This window comes from Aquarana catesbeiana, linkage group LG11 (assembly GCF_042186555.1).
Source record: "Aquarana catesbeiana isolate 2022-GZ linkage group LG11, ASM4218655v1, whole genome shotgun sequence".
NCBI classification, from domain to species: domain Eukaryota; kingdom Metazoa; phylum Chordata; class Amphibia; order Anura; family Ranidae; genus Aquarana; species Aquarana catesbeiana.
In genome coordinates this window covers 110,575,396-110,593,657 of record NC_133334.1, presented here as the reverse complement: position 1 = coordinate 110,593,657, position 18,262 = coordinate 110,575,396, and the positions used below count along the sequence as shown (strand labels likewise).

The window sequence follows — 18,262 nt, the reverse complement described above, 5'->3', positions numbered from 1 at the left end:
AACGTGGTGATGATTTTCACTTGATCAGAAAGGCTCTTGTTGGCATCTTGGTCATTCTTTGGTATTAGCAGTTCTTTCCGGTCAATTGCAGATGCTCGTTTTCTTGAGTTCTTTAAAGATCTATGCGGGTAACCCCTTTCTCTAAATCTTTTATAGAGTTGCTTTGATTCAGCCTGATAGTCTTGATCCAGTGAGCAGTTGCGTCTAATTCTCAGAAATTGCCCTGTTGGTATACCTCTGACCAGGGACTTGGGATGATGGCTGGTTGCCTCAAGAAGGGTGTTTGCTGCTGTTGCTTTACGAAATGTTTTCGTGGACAGATGGTCTCCATCAATCCTTATTAGGAGGTCCAGAAAAGAAATTTCGTTCAAGTCGTAGGTAAATGTTAGGCGTATATTACAGCTGTTTTCATTCAGTTCACTCAAAAACCCTTCAAGAGATTCGACAGACCCCTGCCAAAGCAGCAGGACATCATCGATAAATCTTAGCCACAATTTGGCATGGTCTAGATAAGATTCAGAGCAATAAACAACTTCCTCTTCCCAATAACCAAGATGTAAACATGCGTAGGAAGGTGCCCAAGGGGCCCCCATAGAGGTGCCTTGTATTTGTCTGTAATAGACCCCTAGGAATTCAAAGCAGTTGTTAGTCAGGGCAAACTGCAGCATCTCAAGGATGAACTCATTCTGAGGTCCCATACGTGGAAATTTCTGGTCAAGAAAGTGTGCCACTGCTGCCAAGCCCCATGCATGGGGTATAGATGTATAAAGAGGCTCTACATCAATGCCTACCAGGAGAGTTCCAGGAGATACGGTTACCTCTTCAATTTTTGCTAATACATCAAGGGTATCTCTAATGTATGAGGGTAACTCAAAGACCATTTCTTTCAGTAGGGCATCTAGGTATCTTCCAATTTTCTCCAGAGGACCCTTCACCGCTGAAACGATTGGCCTGCCTGGTGGGTTCGTCAGGGATTTATGGACTTTAGGAATGATGTAGATTGTAGGGATATTAAACTCCTTCACTTTCAGATACTCATACTCATTCCGAGATGAGAAGAGGCCGGCTTCCTGTGCAAACAGAAGTTTAAAATTCAGTTCATTGATTATAGAGGTAAAAGGATTAGCAGGAAGTTTTTCATAGGTGGATCGGTCATTTAACTGTCTCTTTATCTCATTTTCATAGTATTCTGTTGAAAGCAATACCACATTGCCCCCTTTGTCGCTTTTCTTTATCACCAAATTTGGTGCCTCCTTCAGCTCTCGTAAGGCCCGGCGTTGTTCAGGATCCAGGTTGTCTTTTCTTCCTCTTTGCCAATTCACCTTAGTAAGGTCATCTTGAACCAGATCTAAGAAGACCCCCAACCATCTATTTTTTCGGAAAGGGGGCATTTTTGTTGATTTTATAAGTAGATTGGCATCTCGTTTCAATGGGCTAGAGGGAGTAGAGATGGATTGGTCATCATCCTTACTTTCCATTAGTAAGGAGGTAAGTATATCCAGATCTTCATCATCTTGGGATTTAGTTGGCAGGTTTTCATCTTCGTCTTGGGTAGGTCTTTGATGTAACTGTCTTAGATAGACTTTTCGTAAAGACAAAGTGATGTCTTTATATACCTCAAACTCGTTCATTGACCCAGTAGGTGAATAAGAGAGTCCTTTTTCAAGCAATTTTCTATGCCTTTCTTCCAATTTAAATTCTGAGAGGTTGATAATAGTCTTGGAGTGTTGATCTGGATGAGGGTTTAAGGAAGTGATGTCTGATGATAGTGGGGAGATTATTTCTGTCATTTCTGCTGGCTCCGGGTATTGGCCCTGGTCGTTTCTCCTCTGTCCCCAGCACTCTTGTATTTTCCTTTTCCTCTTCCTCTTGTTCCTCTTGTGGGCTTTAGGATCCCTTTGGTAGCAGTTGTCTCTTCCAAAGGTGAGCGTTCTTCTCCTAAAAAACCAACCATTCTTTCTGTATCTTCGTCGCTTTCTGAGGTATTTGGTGTTCCTCTGGTTGAGGAGCGTGACCATTGTCGGCCTTTTCTTGAGGTGCTTCTACCCCTAATCTTAGTCAGATCAAAGATTTCTCCCTTGGCCCAATTGTCTAAATCCCTTTGGAATTTGGATTGTTTAGTGTGTCTTAAATTTTTTTGTGTTTTAATGACTTCTTTTTTCAAAATTTCATTTTGTTTTTCAAATTCCAGTTGGTCCTTGAAGGGTTCAAGTTGTTGCAGACTAGCCTCAATTTGTGACTGTAGCTCAGAAGCCTGTAGTTTTTCCTCCTCCACTATGAGTTTCATTACAGACAGACCATGATCAATACATTCCTGCTTCCATTTAGTTAGAAAACGTTCATTATGTAGATGTTCTGCTGGAATGACACGCTCACGTAACCCTCGGGGGATTAAACCTTTAGCAATATAGGTTTCTAGAGATAGAATGTCCCATTTCCTATTTAGTTGTTTTATTGTGAGCTTTTTATGTAGTTTAAATAAATTTTTTATTGATTCATCAGCAGAGGGAGTGGCTTCTTCCCCTCTGTCGCTGAAAGTGAGTCTGATTTCCTCCTCGATGTCATCTCCAATTACAAACGCCATCAGTGTGCAAGTATCTATCTGAGCAGTTACACTTACAGCAGTAATAAATGCAATCCTATTGTAAGGCTTTCTAATGTCAAATAACACTTCCCGCCTCAGGAATGATCCAAAAGATCACAAAGGCATACAGATCATAGTAAAAAAAAAAAAAAAAAAACGCAATGGGCGGGGTCCTGATGACCAGTATCGTTAGTCAAATCAGGTAACAGGTTACCGGCTCACCTAATAAGGTGGTGTTCCTTGTCAGAACAGGAGAAGTAGTCAAAATAAAAGGAGATTGGGGATAGGACCCAAGGTGTCCTTACCTTCAGTGAAGGAAAAGGAACAAACTGCGGTTTAACCTGATATAACTTTATTAGAACAATTAGTAGAAAAACATTTTAATCATTGAAAGGAAAGCATAAACAATAGGAGATTGCATAAGGTAAAAACTGACATACAGAGTTGTGCAATAGAAGCCTGATTGTTAAACACTCAACATTTTCCAAAAGATCTACTAGAATGAGCATTAACCAAAAAAAAGAGGCTCCTTATCTTTCACGGTATAGGCACAGGAAATGACCTGGACTTAGAGATCTGAGGTCCAGAATGGATCTGGCGTCCTTGTTCGGCTTGGGATATGTGAACAAGTTAAAACAGAATCCCTGAAATCTCTCTGGGAGTTGGGACCGGGTTACAGAGCTGGAATACAGGTTTGTGCAAATCCACTCTGCGCAGAGGGAACAAAGGCACAATGGGACAAAGGCAAAAAAAAAAGAGGCAGAGGATGAGTTTAAAACTCCAGTTTGTAACCAGAGTATCTGTTGTCTGATATCTCCCACTGAAAAAGTTAGCAAACGTCTCCCAAATAAGTGAAGTGGAGGCGCACCTTCATTGCAAAGAAGACCCGGCTTGCAGTAATATGGAAGACTTGCAGTAAAATTAATTGCCAGGTTTTGCCTTGGAACAATTTTTTTAATTTATTCCTTTTTCCATTATTTTTTATTTAATATTTTTTTTTTATTCCTTTCAATAAGGAATAGCAGTGGCAACCTAGCATATTAGCTAACCCAGGCATATTAGTCTTTAACCTTAACCCCTCATGCTTCTCTAAATGCAGTGTTACCAACCTACCAGATTTAAATTTACTGACACGACACCCAAAATTTACTGGCACAGGCAAGTTTTTACTGACTCTTTCAAAAGTTACAAAATCATAGTTTTATCTGCAAATTTCAGTATTTACGCTACACAAAAGTACAATGTGCAATTAGCAATGTGATTTAAGTTAATTACTAAGGCAAAAATAATATAATATAGTAAGTAACTCAGCAATTCTGGAGGGAAAGAAACTAGAATGGGCAGGCACATGCATGAAATTGACTCTCACAGTGACACTGACAGCAGTGTGCAGCAGCACAGACCACCAACATGACACGTCCCCTCCTGAGTCACAGTGGCAGTCTCTCTCCATGCCAGGTGGTCCCTTCAGTCCACTCCAGTCCAAACAGCACTGACAGTCTCGCTCCCAACTTGCCTTGCTTCCATCCCGCAGAACCGTACGCGAGGCTCTGCCCGTCTTCCGTGCACCATAACATCACACAAAACACGCTCAGGCACAGCCTCCGCCAGACCCGCCACCTGCCGGCGCTGCCCGAGCACACTGTAGCAGGCACTAAGATGGTCTTGGCAGACTCCAGGCCAGAACTGTGCATGCGCAGTTTTGAGCCAAGCGTCACAGCCATATTTTTAACTGGCAACTTTTCCTGTTGTTGGCATTTACTGACAGGAGAGAAGTGCCCGGTTTTTTCCTAGCTGCCAGTAAAAATACTGAACAGGTGGAATAGACGGTGCTCTAGGTAAAATAACCCTCCAGGGATAAAAGTTCACAGTTTGGTCCTAGATGAAAACCGGATAAAACAGGCAGATGTCTTGAGATACACCTCAACAGCACTCCATTAGAGAAAAGCAGACTTTGGTTAAAGGCAGAAAACAAAGAAGGCGCTTCTAAGTGCTGTTACTTGTGGCTTCACCAGTTTCAGCTATCTCCATGCGTTCTCGTAATGTCTATTTTTGTTTTTTAGCTGTTATCTTTATTGTCTTATATGTGAAGTGTATATCAAACAAGTATTGTTTGCCAATGTTTTTTTTCAATGCTGCCACTAGCATTGGTCAGTTTGTATATGTTCCTGTCACTGCCACCCCTGTCCCCGCCCATAGTTCCACCCTAGTTACTATATAAGCTTCCCCACTGGCTCTGCACTCATGAAGAAGGCACTATTGAGCAAGCTCCGAAAGGCTTCACCACCCCCTTTGACGTCATATCCAGATTCCTTCATTCCATGCTGGTTCCGGCAGTGCGGGTGTCTCTTCTTGGACATTTGACACGCAGTTCCTCACCGGGGTTACTCGCTGCTGCCACTACATCTTAAAGGAAATCTCCCGCTGGACGTCTCATGTTATCTGATAAGTCTATTTACACTTTACTTCTTGTAAGTGTTTTTAACTGTCCTTTGGGCTATTAAAGTCTTGTTTTAATGCACTTAGAAGCACCTTCTTTGTTTTTTGCCAGTAAAAATATTGACAGTTAGCAACACTGTCTATGTCAAAATTATTTCCAGTAATACTCATTAAAATTGAATCCTGGGCTAAACCTATCTAAGCTTAAATTTGCTCCCACCCCCTTTCTAACTTCTATACTAACTCATACCTCCCAACTTTCTGAGATGGGAACGAGGACACCTATTAGCAAAAGTATGTAGGCATAGGACACCCCTCCGCCACGCCCCCCCCTTAAAAAATTATAGGTTTAACCCACAAGTGCTTTTTTTTACCTCCTTTATACTGGCTTTTGAAATTTACAAATTCAACAGTTTAGAAATTAGATGAAAGGTTTAGCACTGTGAAACACTTTTTGATAGATAAATAGTGCATTTTGTATACAGCTATATAGATCAGACCAAAATTAGGGACAAATGAGGAGGAAAGAGGGACAGAGGGACTTTGTTCCAAATCAGGGACAGTTGGGAGCTATGCTAACTAACCTGAAGAAGAAAGATGTGTATACTTACCTATTGTCAGGGCTCTCCGGACCGGTCTTGTGATCTACCTAGGGCCAGCTTCAGGGGAGGGGAGAGGAGAGAGCAGTGACAATGGCTGTAGTGCCTGGGTGGTGAAATCTCTCTTAGATGTACTATGGGGCACCCATTGTCCACTGTTCCTCCTCTACCCTGAAGCCGGCACTGGGTAAGAATGGGAGTGGAAACATATTTAGGATTAGATAGGTTTAGCACAAATTTCCACTTTAAATTAAATTAATACTAAACATGGTAGGAAAGAGTCAGTGAAGATTTTTTATTTGAAAGTTGTGTATATATAATTTTATGTTGGAAAAACAATATTTGTAGGTTTAAAGCTAAAGGCTAGTTTTTTATTTTTTATTTAGGGGATACAGCCGGCAGAAAGGGATGAGTGAGTGGCGCAAGTCCTTCACACTCACAGCCTCTGCAGTACCAAAAGATAAACAAATATATAAATGTGTTGTGCTGCTGAGTACTATTAAATAATATGTGTCACTGTGTCATTTGTGCTAACCAACCCAAATTGCAAATAAATTTACTTAAAATACCGAAATTTATTTAAACACAAAACAGTCTGGTTTTGAATAGTGAAAAAAGTCCTCAAATATTTCCAATCTAGTCTTTTGGCGACTTTTTTCACTATTATTCAGCAGTGAAAAAACAAACCTAGTGCTCATAGGCATACTTACAAACCTAAGCAGCTTGTGCCGATGAGAGTCACAGGCAGGAGGAGGTGACAAAATCACTGTATGTAGCCAGTTGAATGAGACCAGATGATCCAAAAGGTATCAGAGAATCATGAGCTGCAATAGGACGGTGTTTCCTCTAGGCTGAAAGGCAGGAGAAAAGAATGTAAGTATGGTGATGACAAAAAAATGTAAACAGTGCATAACTATGCCAACTGTGAGGTAGCTTACCCAGTACTTCAATCTGACTGACATTTCTCACTGTTCTTAGAGACTGGGTCACATCTGAGGTTGTGCCAAGGACTGAGACTGGAAAACACTTTGCAGCTAACATAGTACACCACCAAAGTGTAACAAACAAAGCCTAGTGGCAGAAGGTCACATTTCAGGCAAATCCCCTATGCTGACAGTGCAAGGGGATCTAGAAATGCTGTAAATGCTGAAATAGTTTAGGCCTGGATGTCCGTACCTACCAAATGTTGAGTTTGAGCGAGTTTGGGGTGGAGGAACTTGACTGGCCTTCACAGAGTCTTGACCTCAACAACCCAATAGAACACCTTTGGGATGAATTAGAGTAGAGAATGCGAGCCAGACCTTCTCATCCACATCAGTGCCTGACCTCACAAATGTGCTTCTGAAAGAATGGTCAAACATTCCCATAGACACGCTCATAAACCTTGTGGACAGCTTTCCCAGAAGAGTTGAAGCTGTTATAGCTGCAAAGGGTGGGCCAACTGAATATTGAACTATGGACTAAGACTGGGATGTCATTAAAGCTTATGTGCGTGTAAAGGCAGGCATCACAATACTTTTGGTAATATAGTGTATGTATGTATGTGTATATATATATATATATATATATATATATATATATATATACACACAGTATCTCACAAAAGTGAGTACACCCCTCACATTTTTGTAAATATTTTATTCTATCTTTTCATGTGACAACACTGAAGAAATGACACTTTGCTACAATGTAAAGTAGTGAGTGTACAGCTTGTATAACAGTGTAAATTTGCTGTGCCCCCAAAATAACTCAACACACAGCCATTAATGTCTAAACCGCTGGCAACAAAAGTGAGTACACCCCTAAGTGAAAATGTCCAAATTGGGCCCAATTAGCTATTTTCCCTCCCCAGTGTCACGTGACTCGTTAGTGTTACAAGGTCTCAGGTGTGAATGGGGAGCAGGTGTGTTAAATTTGGTGTTATCACTCACACTCTTTCATACTGGTCACTGGAAGTTCAACATGGCACCTCATGGCAAAGAACTCTCTGAGGATCTGAAAAAAAGAATTGTTGCTCTACATAAATATGACCTAGGCTATAAGAAGATGCCAAGACCCTGAAACTGAGCTGCAACACAGTGGCTAAGACCATGTGTCTTCAAGACCATACAGCGGTTTAACAGAACAGGTTCCACTCAGAAAAGGCCTCGCCCTGGCCGACCAAAGAAGTTGAGTGCATGTGCTCAGCGTTATATCCAGTGGTTGTCTTTGGGAAATAGACATATGAGTGCTGCCAGCATTGCTGCAGAGGTTGAAGGGGTGGGGGGTAAGGGCTGGGTAACCAGCATGCATGGAATACAGGAAGAGATACAGTCTAGCCTCAGATGCCCACACATGAGATGGCCACGGCCTGCTGGGACTTACAAAAGTAAGAAAACAATGTTGCAAAAATAAAAAACGGACCTTAGTTTACAGCACACCTTTACTAGAATATATTAAGCATGAGGATTATACGGGTATTTTTATCTAAAAAGTAAAATTTCGGCTGGAACACCGCTTTAACTGTGTTACCGCAATGTGAAAGTATACATAGACCCTCAAGCTTTTCATTAGGGTTGCCGAATAGTGATTGAGGCTGCATAGGTCCACTGCACCTCGCTGTAACTTCCTAATTTGTGTGACATGAAAAGTCTATACAGGTATGAAAAAATTGAAAACAATAAATAAATGTGGTTTAACCACTTCAGCCACAGAAGGATTTACCCACTTCCTGACCAGGCCATTTTTTGCGTTGCTTTAACTGACAGTTGCGTGGTCGTGCGATGCTGTACCCAAACAAAATTGATGTCCTTTTTTCCCCACAAATAGAGCTTTCTTTTGGTGGTATTTGATCACCTTTTTATTTTTTGCGCTCTAAACAAAAAAAGAGCGACAATTTTGAAAAAAAAAACTATATTTTTAACTTTTTGCTATAAGAAATATTCTACATATTTTTGGTAAAAAAAAAAAAAAATCGCAATAAGTATATTTTGATTGGTTTGTGCAAAAGTTATAGCATCTACAAAATAGGGGATATATTTATGGCATAATTTTTTTTATTATTATTTTATTATTATTTTTAATATTATTTTTTATTTTTTTTACTAGTAATAGCGGTGATCAGCGATTTTTAGCAGGACTGCGGCATTGCGGCGGACAGATCAGACACCTTTGATACTTTTTTGGGACCAATGACATTTATACAGTGATCAGAGCTAAAAATAGCCACTGATTACTGTATAAATGTCACTGGCAGGGAAGGGGTTAACACTAGAGGGGGGGGGGGGCGATCAAGGGGTTAAGTGTGTCCTAGGGAGGTGTTTCTAACTGTGGGGGGAGTGGACTGACACAGGGCCGATCCTAGGGTCACAGGCGCCTGGGTGCAGAAATATTTCTGGCGCCCCCACATGGGCGTGGTCATTTTAGTAACTCCTCCCCTTTACAAATATTTCTATGGCAACGACTCAACCACAGAGATGCTCCACCACAAAGTCTTCATTACCCTGGGATCCTTACAGGTACAATAAACAAAATACAGGAAGAGAAGCAAGAGTACTTTATTGGGACCTGAAGGGGGGGCCTCTCTGATGGAGACAGAGAGCGCTTCTGTTAGAGAGTCTGTTAGAAAGAGCCCCCAGAAATACTACTGACATGATACAGGAGATGATCAGAGACTGCAGAGATAATACAGGAGATGATCAGAGACTGCAGACATAGTACAGGAGATGATCAGAGACTGCAGACATAGTACTGGAGATGATCAGAGACTGCAGACATAGTACAGGAGATGCTCAGAGACTGCAGACATAGTACAGGAGATGATCAGAGACTGCAGACATAGTACAGGAGATGATCAGAGACTGCAGACATAGTACAGGAGATGATCAGAGACTGCAGACATAGTACAGGAGATGCTCAGAGACTGCAGACATAGTACAGGAGATGATCAGAGACTGCAGACATAGTACACTAGATGATCAGAGACTGCAAACATAGTACAGGAGATGGTCAGAGACTGCAGACATAGTACAGGAGATGCTCAGAGACTGCAGACATAGTACACTAGATGATCAGAGACTGCAGACATAGTACAGGAGATGATCAGAGACTGCAGACATAGTACACTAGATGATCAGAGACTGCAGACATAGTACAGGAGATGGTCAGAGACTGCAGAGATAATACAGGAGATGGTCAGAGACTGCAGACATAGTACAGGAGATGATCAGAGACTGCAGACATAGTACAGGAGATGCTCAGAGACTGCAGACATAGTACAGGAGATGATCAGAGACTGCAGACATAGTACAGGAGATGATCAGAGACTGCAGACATAGTACAGGAGATGATCAGAGACTGCAGACATAGTACAGGAGATGATCAGAGACTGCAGACATAATACAGGAGATGATCAGTGACTGCAGACATAGTACAGGAGATGATCAGAGACTGCAGACATAGTACAGGAGATGATCAGAGACTGCAGACATAGTACAGGAGATGCTCAGAGACTGCAGACATAGTACACTAGATGATCAGAGACTGCAGACATAGTACAGGAGATGGTCAGAGACTGCAGACATAGTACAGGAGATGATCAGAGACTGCAGACATGATATAGGAGACGGTTAGAGACTGCAGACATAATACAAGAGATGATCAGAGACTGCAGAATAAGGATGAGCTCTGGCATGTTCGCAAGCTGCGGGTGCAGAGCCCGCCTGGAAGTCGGCAATGCGCTGTGCTAATCACAAGCAGTGAGACATTTCCCAATCTCTGCAGCCGCACATTGGGAAATGTCTCACTGCTTGTGATTAGCGCTGTGCAGTGCCGAGTTCCTGGTGGGCTCGGCACGTGCAGCTTGCGAACACGCTGGAGCTCATCCTTACTGCAGACATAGTACAGGAGATGGTCCATTAGAACCCTTTCACACTGGAGGCGTTTTTCAGGTGCTTTAGTGTTAAAAATAGCGCCTGGAAAAAGCCTTATCTGCAATCCCAGTGTGAGAGCCCGAATGCTTTCACACTGGAGCAGAGCACTGGCACGACGTCCAAAAATTCCTGCAAGTTGCTTCTTTGAGGCGCTTTAGGAGCGATGTATACACCACTCCTAAAGCGCCCTTGCTCATTAAAATCAATGGGCAGTGCCTGCAAAGCGCCTCCGCAGTTGCGCCTTTGAACCCTTAGTAGGGGTTAAATGTACCTCTAAAGCGACGGTAAAACGCCACTAAAAGTAGCAGCGCATTACCGCCGATGCCCCTGCACTGTCAGTGTGAAAGGGCTCTTAGTACATCTCATTAAACATCACATCTGTAGATGGACTGCTGAGGTGCAGGAAGGGACAGGGCCTGTGTATCCTATTGTAATCTATCATGCCAAAAAACCTCTCCTAGCAGGGGAAGCCCAGAGCACATATAAAGGTGTGCAGGGGATGCCATTCCTACACACAGCACACTGACTCACCTCAGTTCTCTCTCGTGCAGCCGGAGATAGAGATGGGAGGGGGAGGCATTCCAACTTGAGTTGGTAGAGACAGTGCGGGATCCCAGTGTGAGGAATTCATTCCTGCACTTCAGCAGCCACTGACTAGAACCCTTGTGTCAGAAGGAGGAGCGCCCCTCCCCTGAGCACTGCCAGGCTGGACGGCTGCCCTACGCTCACACTGGAGTTCTGGACGGACACTCACAAGGAGAGAAGAAGGGAGGGGAGAACTCTGGCTCTTCGGCGCCCCCACCTCTGCAGGCGCCTGGGTGCAAAGCACCCTTCGCACCCTGGGTAGGATCGGCCCTGGACTGACAGGGAGTAGAGAGAGAGATTGCTGTTCATGATCACTAGGAACAGCAGATCTCTCTGCTTCCCTGACAGAACGGTGATCTGTCTGTTTACATTGACAGATCCCCATTCTTGCTCCCTGAGGCAGATGGGTCGCCAGCAGACATCGCGGCCATGCGCATTGGCTCCGGCGTCGCGCCGTCCCCTATAGCCCTTAAATCGATACAGCTACGGCGATTCACGCAGGGGAGCCAACCTTGCGCCGCATAACGATGGGGCTGGTCAGCAAGTAGTTAAAAGAAGTTAATAAAAGTTATATTTTATTAGCAAGTTTAAGAGTTTGGATGTCTGCTTCTAGTTCCCCCTTCCCCCTAAAAAATCACACACATAGCTACAGAGAATATACATAGGTATCTGACACTCCAGAAAGTGCCAAATACCTAAGACACTGATGTAGACTGAAGTGCTGGAAGACGGAAGACAGGAAAGACAGGCTGACGATATGAGATTAAATGCTCTTCTAATACAGGGAGCTTTCATCTTCATAAAATAAAGTATAGACTCATCATTGTTATTTTATATATACTGTGCATCAAAAAAATCAGTTCAGTCCATTCCCTGTGAGACTGATATCTCAACACAGAGCTTTGTTTCTCAGAGAATAGGTGCAGGTAATCCCCCCCCCCCCCCATTCGAGTCACCCCTTGTCTTTTCCCCTAACCACCACCAACCACGATCATCTGCAGCCAACAACAATAGACCCATCCTGAGCATCAGAAACCCCCCAGCAACAATAGATCCACCAACAACAATAGATCTCTCCAACAACAATAAACCTTCACTAGCAACAATACAGTAGATCCCCTAGCAGGCCAGCATCAATAGACCCTCCAGTGGGCAGCAACAATAGATCCCTTCCTCAACAGCAAATCCCTCCCAGCAACAATTGACCCCTAGAAACATAAGATCCCCCCAGCAAAATTAGAACCCCCACCAGCAACAATAGCCCACCCCAGCAACAAATGATCCCCCCCAGCAACAATAGATCCCCTAGCAGCCAGCATCAATAGACAATCCAGCAAACCCGAGAACCCCTTTCAGTGCTGGAGGTGGCGGAACTGCGTTCCTCCACTTTCCCGCTGAAAAAAAGCCTTGTCTCAACATCTGATAACCAGTTAAAGGATAAGTACACCTTTTATAACATGTGACATGTTACACCCATATTCATGTAACATGCTACTGCTGCAGCTGCCCCTGCGCCCCCACTGTGTCCCCACTGTGACAGCAGACCGGGGATCTTATCCCTGTGCCTGCTGTCACAATTTAAAAAAGATGTGGCTGTGCAGGTCTGCGCCCACCTGGCCGTGTCTCTCATTCAGAGAGTCCTGTGAATGGGAGAACTACAAGCCTTTGTGGCTGTGGGCTTGTTGTTCACAATGAACTACTAGGGTGCTGTAAAGCGCTCTAATTAGTTCCTTGATGCTTCCTGTCAGTGTGTAACTGCCTGCCTGTATGAGGTACAAGCAGACAGCTTACACTGATAGTCTGATTGCAGTGCAATGCTTTACAAGCCCCCAATAAAAAGAAATAATAAATGCTTATTTTTTCTACCTTCAAAAACATGTGCATTTTTCTTTTTTTTATCAAAAGGTGATCCTTTAACCACGTGCCTACTGGGCACCTTTACCCCCTTCCTACCCAGGCCAATTTTCAGCTTTCAGCGCTGTCACAATTTGAATGACAATTGCGCAGTTATGCAACATTGTACCCATATGAAATTTTTATCATATTTTTTCCAAACAAATATAACTTTCTTTTGGTGGTATTTAATCACGACTGGGTTTTTTTTTTTTTTTGCTAAACAAACAAAGACCAAAAAAAAAAAAATTTTCATAGTTTGTTATAAAATTTTGCAAACAGGCAATTTTTCACCTCCACTGATGTGCGCTGATAAGGCTGCACTGACGGGCACTGATAGGCACTGATGAGGCAGCACTGATAGGTGGCACTGATGAGGCTGCAGTGATAGGTGGCACTGATAGGCGGCATTGAAGGGCACTGAGAGGTGGCACTGATAAGCGGCACTGATGGGCAGAGATAGGTGGCACTGATAGGTGGGACTGATGGGCACTGATAGGCACTGGTAGGTGGCACTGATAGGCAGCACTGATAAGTGACACTGATGATGAGGCACTGATAGGTGGCACTGATTAGCAGTACTGATGGGCACTGATAGGTGGCACTGGTGGGCACTGATTAGCAGCATTGGTCGGCAATGTTGGGACCAATATCCCTTTAACAGAAACCGGTTATCAGCTTTCATCAGCGTGAGGAAAAAAAATATCCGATAACTGGCTTCTGTTTACATTGTGTGATCAGCTGTCATTGTCATCACACTGGTTGAATGAAAAAAAAAAAAACTGAACGTGTATACCTAGCTTTGGAATAAAGTATGTAGGCAAAGGCCACACCCCTGCCATGCCCCTATTATGTATACTATGAGGAATTAAAGTGTATGTCAGGGAAAAATAAAAATGTGCATATTCAGTGCATTTTGGCAATACATGTAGAAAAGTACAGAAGAATACCCATTGATCTGCCAGAAATCCAGTGTGTTCCTAACTTCCTAAACAAGAAAAAAAAATTATGAAGAATGCACAACAAAACTTTTCCAAACAGTAAAAAAGTAATGGATGAAAAAAGCAGTGAGATTTAAAGTGTTACTAAACCCACAACAGTAAAATCAGTCTGTGCAGTAAAGCATGCTTGTTATTCTCAGTGTGGAACCTAAGGGGTTAATCCTCTGCATTGTGTAAAAAGGCAGTTTGATATTGTATGCACAGATCCTCCCCTTCCCTGCACTGTCCCCCTGAACAAGTCCAACAGCAGCACACTGCAATGTATAACAGATATAAGGCCCCTTTCACATGTACGGATCCGTATTCAGGCATCCACTTGCTCAGCAGGGATCGCTCCATCTGCACACTGCACAGAAATGGACCTGTCAGATCACCGCTCTCCTCTATGGGGGGATCGGAAGAAAATGGACCGCCTGTCTGTTTTCATCCGATCCGATCCGCCAGACGTATGGAAAATAGGGTTTCTGCCCGTCTGGATTTAGCGGAGCGGATCGGATGTCAGCGGACATGTCACCGCTGACATCCGTGGCTCCATAGAGATGTAAGGAGTGACCGTTCAGGTCCGCCTGAAAAAACTGACAGGCGGATCTGAATGGTCCACACATGTGAAAGGGCCCTTACACAGGTTTTGAAGCTCCAACAATCGCTGAGCAGACCAGCAATTCTAAAAACATAGTGAGGACAGTGTGCAGCAACTTCTTGTAATATAGTTAGAGAATGTAATAAACAAATAGAAAATGTGCTCCTAGTGATTGTTAGTGGCCCAGCAAACACACTCCAAAGGAGAGCTGGGATCGGCATGTAAAGGAAAGCTGCTCAGAAGATGCAGCGATCACATTGTCAAGATTTATTATGAACTGTCTCCTCCCATGTCCAGGTCATACTGTTGCTATGGCAATGCATTTTGGAGGTTTCTCCCCTATGTTGCCATAGCAACACTATGATTTGAAAGAGCAGAGAGTGTCTACCGGGTCACTGACAAGCATTTCTCTTGCTTAAAGCGGAAGTAAACTCATAGATTTAACAGTTTCAAAACAGTTACATTTCCGGCACCACTTTACGTTTAGAGATAACATAGTCAACTAGGTGAAGAAGTCTAGATATTTTTTCAGGTGGCAAGCAAAATTGCATTAAATCTGTGTCGACTGTGACTCCTAAAAATTCCAAGCAAGTAGTAGGAAGGACAGACTTTTCTTTGGCAAGAGGGACACCAAACGTACGACAAACAATTTGAAACTCAGTAAAAAGATAAAGGCATTCATCAGAATCAGCAGGACCCATAAAAAAGAAAATCATCCAAGTAACGTAACAAATTCGATGAACTCGATTGATAATACACAACCCATTCTAAAAACAACGAAAACATCTCAAAATAACGACACGATAACAAGCAGCCCATAGGTAGGCATTTGTCAAAATAACAATGATCGTTAAAATAAAACCCCAATGAATTAAATGCAGTAGGATGAATCGGCAAAAGCCTGAAAGCGGACTTAATATCCATCTTAGCTAGCAATGCTTTATGGCCCAATTTTCGGATCTTAACCAAGGCATCATCGAAAGAGGAATACCAGACACTGTCATCATTCAGAGATGAACCGACAGGATAAAAAAGGTGGTGTGTCATCCTAAATAAATTGGCAAAGGGAGGGGGGAAGCAAATGGGTCTGCCACCCTACCTTCCTGAACTTCTTTGAAGATTTTTTCTGCAACCACTGCAACATGTCTCCTAACCGAAGGTAAATTCTTATAAATCAAACAACCCGAACCTTGATAAATGGGCAATGGGAAACCATCACGGAAACCTTCAAACAACAGGACCGCCGCCATCCGTTGATTTGGCCATATTTGAAGCCATGGAAGCATGTTTATGAGATTCACAGGCGTGTCCGCTTTTGGAGAAAAAGATCTCGAGGAGAAGGTGCAGCCGCAGAAGATACTTTTTTAAAACATCACGAGGCAGGATGACTCCCCGCACAAAAAGCACATTTGCGCTTGTATTTACACGAATGCGGCCATTTGCATTGCCCTCAATAAAACTGAAACACACACCACAACGGAATCCGGAAGTAGCCGGAGGGGCTGTTTTCGTATATTGTTTTTGTGGCAACAATAAATTCAGCCACGTTCTTAACAACTGAGGAGTCATCATCTGTCAGTGGGGTTCCCCGCTGACAGCTGAATGTAGAAAAAAACAAATTGCCGGGAAAAAAAAAAAGTTGCAACAAAAACGGCATAGGGCCCCCCCCCAGGTCCATACTGGGCTCTTCGGGTCTAGTATGGATTCGGAGGCAACCCCCCATGCCAGAATTTTAAAAAAATGGCGTAGGGCCCCCCAAAAATCCATACCAGACCCTTATCCGAGCCTGCAGCCCGGCAGGTCAGGAAAGGGAGGGGACGAGCAAGCCCCCCCCCCCCTCCTGAACCATACCCTCAACATGTGGGCAAGGGTGCTTTTGTGTCGTCACTGGATGGCCACGCCCCATGGCTAAGAGATGCCAGACAGCGGGTGACAACACAACGGAGGAAGACAGCCTTATGCCGTGTACACACGAGCAGACTTTTCAACCGGACTGGTCCGACAGTCTATCCGACGGACCTTCGGCGGACTTCCGAACAAACAGACTTGCCTACACACGATCACACCAAAGTCCGACGGATTTGTACCTGATGACGTACGACCGGACTAAAATAAGGTAGTTGATAGCCATTAGCCAATAGCTGCCCTTGCGTCAGTTTTCGTCCGTCGGACTAGCATACAGACGAGCGTACTTTTCGACTGGACTTGAGTCTGTCGGAAAGATTTGAAACATGTTCCAAATCTAAAGTCCATCAGATTTTCGACCGAAAAAGTCTGCTGCAGGTCCAATGAAGCCCACACGTGGTCGAATTGTCCGCCGGACCAGTCCGGTCGAAAAGTCAGCTCGTGTGTACGTGGCATAAGAAGAATGGCCTTTTTTTGGTTTTAGCGGGTAACCGGCGGCAAGGAAGAAGACAGCACAAGGAGATGACAGCACAAGGAGAAGACAGCTCGGGGAGAAGAGAGCACAAGACAGCACGGGGAGAGGACAGCTCGGGGGGAAGACAGCACAAGACAGCATGGGGAGAAGACAGCCCCGGGTGCAGTTTTTTTTGTGATTTTCTTTTGCCGGCAATTTTTTTCTACATTCAGCTGTCAGCGGGGAACCCTGCTGACAGGTGATGACTCATTGGTTGTTAGGACACAGAGGCTGGCTGGCTTCCCGGCCCCCTCCTTAGCAACCAGCTATATACATACAGTGTTTAAACATGAAATAAAAACCCGCAAAACACATCAAAAATCGCATCACAGACACAACACTTGCATTTCTGGTGTGATTACATTGAAGTCTATTACACGCAAAACGTGAAAAAAATAGTCCTCGACCCATTCCAAAAATGCACCTGCTGCAAAACGCATAGATGTGAACGTGTACCATAGGAAACCATGTTAAATGTTCTGTAGTGTGTTTCTGCAAACTGCAAAACACACTAAAAATGCATAGGTGTGAATCTAGGGTAAAAGGATAGCTCACCTTTACAAAAAACCTGCCTATGCAGGTAAGGGATGTTTGTAGATTAAAACAAACTGACTAAAGATGAATGTACCCTTGCTATAGGTGTAGGCCATTTACATACCTTATGAAGCCTGATTGGAATACTCCCAGGACATTGCTAAGTGAGGCCTAGTCATCACTGCTCACCTCCACCATCACAGGAGTGAGCTCTTTCTCAGATTCAAACCCCCTCAAGTACTCTCTCCCTTGATGCATTAGCTCTGAGCTCAGCATTTGAGAACTCACTCCTGTGATGGTGGAGGTTAGCAGTAATGACTAGGTCCCACTTAACATCCTGAGAGGGAATAGCAACGCCCTGGGAGCATTCTAGTCAGGCATCATAAGGTATGTAAATGGCTTACACCTATAGCAAGGGCATTATTCAACTTTAGTCAGAGCTGCACAGTTTTTAACTACGTATGCCCCTTATCTGCATGGGCAGTTTTGTGGTAAATGTGAACTATCCCTTTAAACAATAAATTTTTATATAACAGCTGCCCTTTTTACTCTTGTTGCTTAGCTCTGAAAACATGACTTTGTGTGTTGTGCATTGTGAGTACACAGAGCGGTGTCATGTGCCCGGTGCCAGGCTCTGTTTTCTCTAGAGATCTCAGCGCGCAAATGAAGCAGGACCTCACCCTCTCTCCAGCACTGAGGAAGGTATTTATGAGAGTAT

General features: G+C 43.6%; 1 protein-coding gene across 2 annotated transcripts in view; it reads left to right on the top strand.

Annotated features, from left to right (window-relative positions):
* LOC141112248 (phospholipase A and acyltransferase 2-like) overlaps positions 1–18,262 on the top strand; it is a 96,031-nt gene that overhangs the window by 43,469 nt on the left and 34,300 nt on the right. Inside the window, exon 1 of one of the 2 annotated variants that reach the window (XM_073604877.1) lies at positions 18,091–18,246. The exons of the other annotated variant lie outside the window; for it this stretch is intronic. The gene's annotated coding sequence lies outside the window, so the exon portion shown is untranslated. Of the gene's footprint in view, positions 1–18,090; positions 18,247–18,262 lie in introns of those variants that run through there. 2 annotated transcript variants of the gene reach the window in all.